Source organism: Protopterus annectens, chromosome 4.part0 (genome assembly GCF_019279795.1).
Source record: "Protopterus annectens isolate FY-2018-M chromosome 4.part0, PAN1.0, whole genome shotgun sequence".
Taxonomy (NCBI): domain Eukaryota; kingdom Metazoa; phylum Chordata; order Ceratodontiformes; family Protopteridae; genus Protopterus; species Protopterus annectens.
Window position 1 is genome coordinate 730,891,337 of NC_056733.1, and position 10,000 is coordinate 730,901,336.

The following is a 10,000-nucleotide window of genomic DNA, read 5'->3' on the forward strand; positions in this document are numbered from 1 at the left end:
TAACTTCTAAAACAATTTTCTAAATAAAACTGTCTTTATATATAAACATAGGTATGATAGGGCTTGTTTGTGTTTGTCCTTTTCAAATTCTGTATATGGTGCTATTTCACCAGACCAGTTTTAGCAATTATATTAATATCAGTAATAAGTATTAAGTAGTAAGTAAGTAATAAGTAATGACTAAGAATAAATAAATGATTATTGCTTAATATTTTAGATTGTATTTATTCTAATGTATTGATTCTCAACTTACATCATTGAAATAGGAACCTTTGGTTAATTCAAGACTTTTTCTGAAAAAATAGCCTTTAAATGATGCATCATTTTTAGGAAGGAGAACAAAAACTGCATAACATCATTGTGGTTGTAAGACTGCAAACTAGTTGCAATAACACTAAGTTCAAAGAAATCCAAATATTCTTAACTAGAATGTAATAATGGACGATAGTTAATCTAACTCTCATTTAATTTAAGCACAACTGATCAAAATGTTATGTAATGCACATTTTATGTAATTCTAGCTTACACTACAAAAGGAAATCGTATCATTTTGTAATCATTATTGCTAGTTTTTACAGATTTCTAAGTAATCTGAGAGGTGTGGGGGGGTAATACCTGCCCCAATCAATGCTAGTTAGTAAGATTTTAAGTAAGGATGTGTTCTTCTGTGTGTTTATATATTCTAGGATAGTGTTACATGAGCCATTCAGAAAAAGTGTATATACATATATATATATATATATATATATATATATATATATATATATATATATATATATATATATATATATATATATATATATATATATATATATATATATGTGTGTGTGTGTGTGTGTGTGTGTGTGTGCGCGTGCGTGCGTGTGTGCGTGCGTGCGTGCGTGTGTGCTTACATTTGACATTTCTTCAGTTGAGTAATATCGCTCCTGTATTACCTCTTTTTTTATTTTGGCAAGCTCTTCCATCTTCCCATAACAGTGCTTTTATCTTTGAATTACTTCATTTCCTATGTAGGTCAGCCTCTAAAAATGTGATTCCTAAGATATAACCTGCTATGTTCACGTCTTCTGTCATGGTGACCTAGAAAAGAAAAGTAACCACAATGAAGTCCCTCCAGAGATACATAAGTGTATATAAGGCAGAAAATGCTGAACAATCCTCAGTTCAAATGTGTTATAATAAAAGTAACTCCTAACAGAGGGGTAACAATTAAATTCATTACTGGCACTTTATTGACAACATTCATAAACACACAGAATAAAAAATAACTACAACGAAATTGCCTTCTGCAGCACAAGATGGGTGCCTGACAATGGCCAATCAATTTCACCCTCCCCCAGTAATGCAAATGTTGCTAACTGACCCGGGATAATCTAACACATGGTCAGGACTTTATCTATCTGTACTAGAGACAAGATCTCTTGTGCCATATTAAATTCATAAGCACAACAATAAATACATAGGATTGCCAACAAAATAGTCTTACTTATCTAGCTTATGACTAAATTCTAACATAAACATAAGTATAATTTACCTTAGATGTAAAGACTAACATTCTCAAAGTATACAGATAGGTATTACAAAATGTTTAATTTTATTAATAAAACTATTCTCTAAGTACTTCACATACAGAACTCCAGTAACTACTGCCACAAATACTGTTTCTTAAATCGCTGCTTTATAGACGATCACCCAATGTAGGCAATATGTAATGTGTCAACAACTATGGAATATCAGGGTTTGTTTAACTTAGCTACTTGATACTTTTTAAACCAAATTTCTGTGAATAATACAGTTTAAAATAATTTCAGCTAAGATAAGCAATCCACTCCCCTCTCTTTTACTATATGTTAAAAGCTGTGAAGAATTAACATGCATAATATAAAAACAGGGTTAAAGGTAAGTTGATTTTTTTGGCTCTTAAATGTTGCATTTCAAAGCTCAGTTTTATTCTTGTAAATCATCAGTAGTTTGGTACAAATGTTTGAAAAGTCAGACACTGAGTCTTTAGTAGGAAAAAAATGTGTGCAAAAAGAGGGATCTAAAATCATACACATGGGACCTTGCCTATCCTACATAAAACAAATATTTAATTTTAGCCCCTTTTATTTAGTGGTTTTTCAAAAAGAGCTATTGATTAAAAAGCCTTATTTAATCGTATTTCACTTTATGTGACAATTCTGTAACCACATAAGAAAAAGTTCGGTATTAATATTTTTGTAGCTTTAGGGAGTATCTGCAGAAGAAATTAATGAATTCAGTATTTTTTTTAAGTACATGAATTACAACAGAAGTTCTATTTTCTAATAACAAGCACTACTACACCTGTTCTGTCTCTGTTCTCTTTCACCTATGCCTTTATCTACTTTTTGGTCTCCTTTATATGTCCAATATGTCCTTCAGCACTGTCAAATATCTATTATGACTTCAAAAAAAATAAGAATAAGGTTATAGCTTCATGTTTTATTGCCAAAAGGGTCACTTTGCTAATAATTATTGCAAATTACTGTTAATATTCTGCATATTGTTTCATTTGTTAGGATCATTGCTCCAAAACTAATCATCTCTGTAGCATTGATGGTATACTGCACAATGTCTAGTAACTACTTATGGAAGTCACATTGCTGCAAAGCTATCTTTCTAATGTGTTGAAAAAGTCTTTGTTTCCTGTATGAAAGCTTATATAACATTCTACACTATGTACCATTTTACTACTTCTGTATATTTTGTCCCAAGCACTATATGACGATGGGGTTTGCTCAGTCAGACTTTCCCAGTAGACAAATGCAAGTAAATAAATAAATACTTGATGATTATCACCCTTGTCTCTCAGCGATAGGTTATTCATACTTAAAACACAATGGTTAAAATCTTCATGGGATTGTATGACTAGGCTTATAAAGGTGCGTTATTCTCGTAAGTAGCTATGAACCTATGTTTCAGACTAGAATAGAAAAGAATATATATATATATATATATATATATATATATATATATATATATATATATATATATAGATATAGATATATATATATAATTATACACAGGTGTTTCCATTTCTCTTGAAAAGCAAAAGATTGATTTTCTGTTGTAACCAATTTGTTTGTGTTTTTCGGCTTTTCGCGGTTAGGGGTCACCACAGCGGAACTCCAGTCCGCTAATGATTCTGTTGTAACCAATGGAAATAGGAAATCGAGCCACATTTTTGTCATCTCTGAATGCTGGGAGTAAACAGTGAGTGTTTTTTATCCCTTTGGAACTGCTAGGTAGACACAGATTACAGTTTAACTGAAGGACAGATGAGACCACATTCCTATTGCTTTCTGTATTCTAAACATAAAAAGACCAAAATATATAGATAGCTCAACTATTTCAAAAGTGTAAGTTTAGAGAGCCAAATTAAAAATCACCTACTGCTTGTTTCAAAAATAATGTTCGTTTCCCCTTTCCTAAAACACTTCCAATACACTGTAGTACTATAATGACTTGTAAAAGATAACTTCATCCACCACACATATGCTTGCTTGCTTTAAATCAAACACGAAGAGATGCATGCATGTTTGTGTAATTATGAGCGAATATATGAGTATTGTGTATTTATATGTCTGTGTATATATATATCTGTGAATATTTTGTGAAAATGTGATGTGCAGAAGTAATAATCCACATTGCCATCAATTTTGTCATGTCAAAAACTACCTTACACAAACAATTAGTCTAAACTACACTAATCAACTTTTGCTCTTGGACAACTAAAAAAAAAACTAACAATACCTTCAGACATATCGTTTGAATCCTGAATAATGATAGCATTAGGAAAGTGATTTTCATAAGGCAATGAAGATAATGCTTAGGGTTAGAGTAAGAGGAAGCATAAGGGTTGAGGTTTGTGTTAACACACAGGGAGTCTTTGCCTATAACTACTTTCAGTACACAAACCTAACAATTAATCGTCAATGAAAATAAAAAGCATATTTGACAGAGTTTGCCACAACCCTATCTATACGCAAACACCTTTGCTTAAAAATCTGGCCACTGACTATACTGACTAAAGTAAAGCTGGTGAACTAATCCACTCTGTTTAATGATTGCTGTAATGTTTTTGTACTGGCCTATATCACAGTGCTTTTATCTTTGGAGGAGGAAAGATGCTGGCAGTAAAAAGTAAGTTGCATTTCTGTTCATGTTATTACATGCAGTAATATAAATGCTGAAAATGGTTGTTAATTTTGTTTGTGGGATGTTGCTACTTTGTGTCCCATTGACATTTTACTGTCAATACAGCTTATAGGAACCACAAAAGCTATCAGCACATAGAATAAATTGTTCTAAAAATAGACGTATGTAGAAGGACAGTGTCTAATATTTTTTACACCTTCAGATACCTATCATTTATATATTAGCCGAATGCAAGAAGTTAAGAAAATCAGAACACATGAAGTGCCTCAGTGAGTAGGGTTTACATTTCAATAGTTTTACATTAGTTGTAACAATAAATGCTCAGTATTTTCTCATGTGCCATCAGTCCCAAAAGTATTTATGACAATTACATGCATCTCACTTAGTAAATATGTGACTACTCATAACTAATACATCCTAAAACAACTTCAGTCACATACCCAAATCAATGCTATGCTCACATCAGCACAGACTATGTAGCAATTATATTTGCAGGGGGGCAAGGCCCTTTATACCTATTGATCTGCAGGATGTTACTCCATACTAACTCAAGGATCACATAAACTTGGACAAAAGAGAAACAGTACAAAAGAAAAACCTATTCCCTCTTCTCTGATTCCTGTGAACTAAAACTAAACAGTTTCCAGTGTAGTTAAACACAAAAAGTATAAAATACGCCATTCCATCTGCAATATTTTGTGAAATAATAAGAAGCTAAGTGGAAAATATTGATCGTCCCAGGAAGAAAATACTGAGTTAAGGAAAAACTTTAATTTATGTGTAAAAGTTTATTTCACATTTTCTCTCAGTGTTCATTTTTAAGATAGGACTCATAACTGACATGTCCTTTCAAGACATTTTCTGCATTTCAGGTATTAACCAATGCCCACTTTTAAAATAATGTGAAATAAACTTTTACCCATAAATGGTCAGTCGTAATCTTGCTTCAAGGACTCAAAACTTTAAGCAATACCTTGCATTGTATAAATACATCATCGTGTCCCATGCAAAATTCTACAATTTAGATCCAAATTATAGGAATGAATAGGAGAAAAGGTTAAATATGAGCTTGGTCTTAAACCAGATTCAAAAATTATTTACAAAACAATAGATGTACTTCAAATTAAGTTTGTAAATGGAAACTTTATTATTGATTGAAATTCTTAAATTTCTTTTTCAAATATTTATTTTTTGTGGTATGACAAGTTGATTTATAAGGGCTACAGTAACCTAGATGACAAAATAATATCTCATTCTGCAGAGCCAACTATGTAAGCACTATCTGGTGGAATGCAGGAATATTACTGTTAAGTAATCCAACAGTCAAGATCCACTGCAAATCTTAAATTTCTAGCATTACTTGTTAAAGATAGGCTACTCCTAATATTGGAACAGCTAACAAATTATCTCTGTCTTCTACAAATAGTAAATAAAATATTAATTGGTCATGCCTTTCTGTGAATACTGCCCTAATGCATACAAAATATTCTGTAGACATTTTATTTCATGCCTATGCTGGGCTACAAAAGGCTTACTCCAAGATACTCAGAGTTAGTTTGATGTAATTTCTATGTACCAAGCAGCCTGTACCAGAACTGTCTGGAGTAATTTAGAGTTTGACTTTTAGATTTTCATTTCTAGTTGCACGGTGAGTTATTTCCTCCTGAACAGCCTAGAGTAATTTAGAGTTTAGCTTTTAGATTTTCATTTCTAGTTGTACAGTGAGTTATTTCCTCCTCTACCAGGCTTGCATACTGAACATGATAATGCTAAACTAGCATCAAAGGGACCCAAGGTTATTACAAGGCTATTTTTTTTTTTTTTTTTTTTTTTTTGTCAAAAAAATTTTTATGTCTTCTTAGTGTCTAACCCTAGCTGACTTTATACATTTTTTATATTTTATGTGTTACTTTGATTTTGATGCAATACTGGTGATGAGCCATGGTTTTATATTCAGCTTTAGGTAATAAATGTCACAGATGGTTATTTTAACAACTATCATATAATATAATGATATTTTACTACCATTCAGTTGTATCTGTCTGTGTATTCATATGTTTGATCATATGTCAAAGTTGGGATATTTCCTGTATTCAGCAGAGGTCTGGGGTAAAACACTCCATATAAAGCATTAAAGTAGATTATATAACATAAAGGGAAAAGAGAATTACATTGATAGCAGGGATGCCTATAATTCACAATATCTTAAAGGTTCTAGGAATTTTGTGTACAAATACATGTAACTTAAATCTGTCTATACACAATATATCCATTTTGTACAAAAAGTTTTTGTAGAAGGCTCTAATAAGTTTTTAATAAAGAACTTGGTTAAATGGAGATAAAATAATATTGGCCAGTATAACTGCTTCCTTAACATAAATTTCAAAACATCTGAACTAATAATTAATAAATATACTTGAGATAAAAAAAAACACTGGATGGATATTCAGGAGCTAAGACATTTCATTGATGGAAGAAGTCAAGAAAAATGGACAACTTACTACATTTTTACAATATATATTGAAAATATTATACAACAACAAGGATATAAGTCAATACTTTCTGACATATTTACCTTACTATTTGAGTATAAATAAGATAAAGATAAATATTGGATGTTTCTTGACCTTTGAATTAACAGAAATAGATAAAAAAATTATTATAATCAATAGCAACAATCACATCAGGTCTTTCTAGTAGACTGTTACTTTGAAAATAATACATAAATAAATGCACAAAACTAACAAAATTGATTTTTAACAGAAGTCAATAACATACAACTGAAGTTAAATTTGATTAGAATCATAATATATGTAATCATAGATCATTATTTGACTACTTGTGCCAGGCCTTTGAGGTCTAGCACACAAAACCTCCTCAAAGTAACCAAATATAACAATGAAGCTGGTAAGTCTGTCTACAGACACTGTATAGCAAAAACCTGGAACTCCCTTCCTGCCCACATAACTGACAATAAATCCCCATCGCAGTTCAAGAAACTTGTTAAAATTAACTTTTTGAATAATTGACTGTGCTCCTGTATCCCCCCTGGCTAATGTCTCATTAGAACACTTCACCTAACTTAAGTAACTCTGCTAAGCCAACCAATCATAGTACTGTACCAGCCTCGGACTGTTAATCTACTGCTTATCCCATCTCTCCGGCGTTAGGGAAAACTATCCCAGCAATGTTGTTCATTCCATAAGCAACTAAAACCAGGAGAAGACATATTGTAAATCAATCAATTTGTTATCTTTCTCAACTAAAACCAGGCAAAGACATATAGTAAATCAATTTGTTATCCTTCTCATCTATAGCAAGCATCATCTGCTCTCTCAGAGCCTTATTCTACGTCTCTCTGCTTTTACTCTGATAGTAAATCTATCACAGGAATCCTAAACTTAGGAATATCTTCTAAAATGTAATATTATATTGTAGAGAATGAATGTATCCTATCTGTTAGTTAATATTTATGTCAAAGTCTCTTCTATGGAAATTGTATGTCAAAAGTCTGTCCTTAAAACTATGTTTTGTAAAAAAATTGTTCTCTTGGAGCTTTTTTCCCCGGGCCTCCGCTGAAAATGGACTTGTAATCCAGTTGGACTCTCCCAGTCAACAAATGTAAAATAAATAAATAATAAAATAAAAAATAAATAAATAAGTCATTTTTTAAGGAATGGCAGTAGCTAAAGGTAGATCAGTTCTTGATGTGGCACAAGAAAAAAAAATAAGACCAACATGTCTTACAGAAAATTCTGAAATAAATGTATATCCTTAGTGCAGTCGGGGACAGAGAGCTTGCAGGTTTTTGTCCTATGCTCTATCACAGTGTAAGGATCTTTGGAGGAGGAACCAATTTAATTGTCAAATGTAAGTCACTTTTCTATCCACATGGTCTATCTTTTATTACATAAATGCAATTTGCTCAAATATTCTGTTGTGTTGTTTGAATCATAAAACCAAATTGCCTGAATTTGGCTACATGTGCAATAGTAGAACTCAACTATTCCAATATCATTACATCAGCTGATATATATATATATATATATATATATATATATATATATATATATATATATATATATATATATATATATATATATATAAAACTTTTAATCTTTGTGCCTGACTTAAAAAGATACAAAACCTGTAACAATGACTTTTATTTTGCATAGATTTGTCATCATGTCCCATTTACAGCTCTGCAATTTAGCTTCAAAACATACTAGAAAGAGAATGAAAACTAGATAAGTGGAATTAAACTCAAAAACCAGATTCAGAAATATTTGATCTAACAATTGACATATTACAAAAAAGCAGCATTCAAATGAGGATTTTATTACAGTATTTAGGTCTTACACTTCTAGAATTTACTTTCAGTGACATGACTGCTTGCTCGACAGGAGTTACTGTAACCCTTGAAGGGCAAAACTAGATTGTCCCCACTGACCAGTGTAAATACCCACTTATAAACGAATGCATCTGTAATAATAGTGAAGATTCAGACAGCTGAGTTCAACACAAAGCATTACACATGTAGCACTAATTCTTACAATTAAACAATTGCAAATATATAAATAATATTTAAATACATTGGCTCTGCAAATATATAATTAAAATGCTGCCACGCTATGTACTTTTCTGGATAACTGAGCGCACACAGTACATTGCTTATTCCTACTTTAGTTTAAATCAATTATTTTCTCAACGTAATACATCTTCAATGCAGTTATTCCTGTTCAAGGTGCATTGCCGATTTGGTGTGTTTTTTCAGGGTATTTTCTATATTTCAGCAAATAAATAGAATACCCTGATTAGTATATATCATGATTTTTCTTTTAATCACTAGTTTAAAGATGTGAAATATATGTGTGATTTCCTGACACAATAGCCATTGCTCACATCACTGAATAAAAAAAATGTTATTTATTTATTTCAAAATTGTTTACTGGGTGGTCTGCAGGAAGAAGAGGTCCACATGTAAATATAACAATTCAAAATAATTCAAGCATACTAATAAAATATAAAAAATATATACATACAGAAATTAATGCCACTGCTGATCTGTAGTGCATGGCATGCAATTATAGCTTGTTTTTTACTTATTTGTAGTTTAAATTGACCATACAAACAATAGTAAAAATCATGGAGCTGTTAAAGATATGAGTAATAGGATATTGTCAGTATGGTAAACTAGTACATATGTGCTTCAGTAATGTGCATGGTAAATATATTAAGAAAGGTAATAGACAGTAAAGTAGCAGTCTGGGATATTGAAATTCTAAGACATATCAACATAACTATATGAACAAATTAATTTAGATAACTTTAGTATTTCTAGTGTTTATTTGTATTACTCATGTCTATATCACATGAAAAGTACCATTTCATTATTAGCTTTTTTCTATTCAGAGAGAGACTTCCATAAATTAATACAGTTACAGAGTATAGGAAATTATTATAAGGATTATTTGGTTTTACCATGAATGGTCGCTCTTGGCTATGAGATCACAGCAGTCTAGGAGGATTGTATTTTTTCACAATGGGAGAAATAGCACATCTTTATGGTTTATACAAGATGAAAATTATCATAGAGTGCTAAAATACTCTAAACCACCATTTTTTTATTGCTATACAGTGGAGAGTTTTGCTAGGCATGTTAGTGAATCTTGGCAATCTATACAGTCTCTGATTTGTTGGTTATTGAGAACCGGTGATGCATAGAGAAGAATTTGGAGTAAGAATATATGTGCTGAGATTAATGATAATTCTGTTATGTCAAGTTTTGCTATGCATAATGTGCCTAAGTTTTGATTTGTTT

At 31.2% G+C, this 10,000-nt stretch overlaps 1 protein-coding gene across 1 annotated transcript in view; it reads left to right on the forward strand.

Annotated features, from left to right (window-relative positions):
* The window catches only part of LOC122799559 (immunoglobulin lambda-1 light chain-like), a 489,988-nt gene that overhangs the window by 472,013 nt on the left and 7,975 nt on the right, over nucleotides 1–10,000 (forward strand). The gene's annotated exons all lie outside the window — the stretch shown is intronic.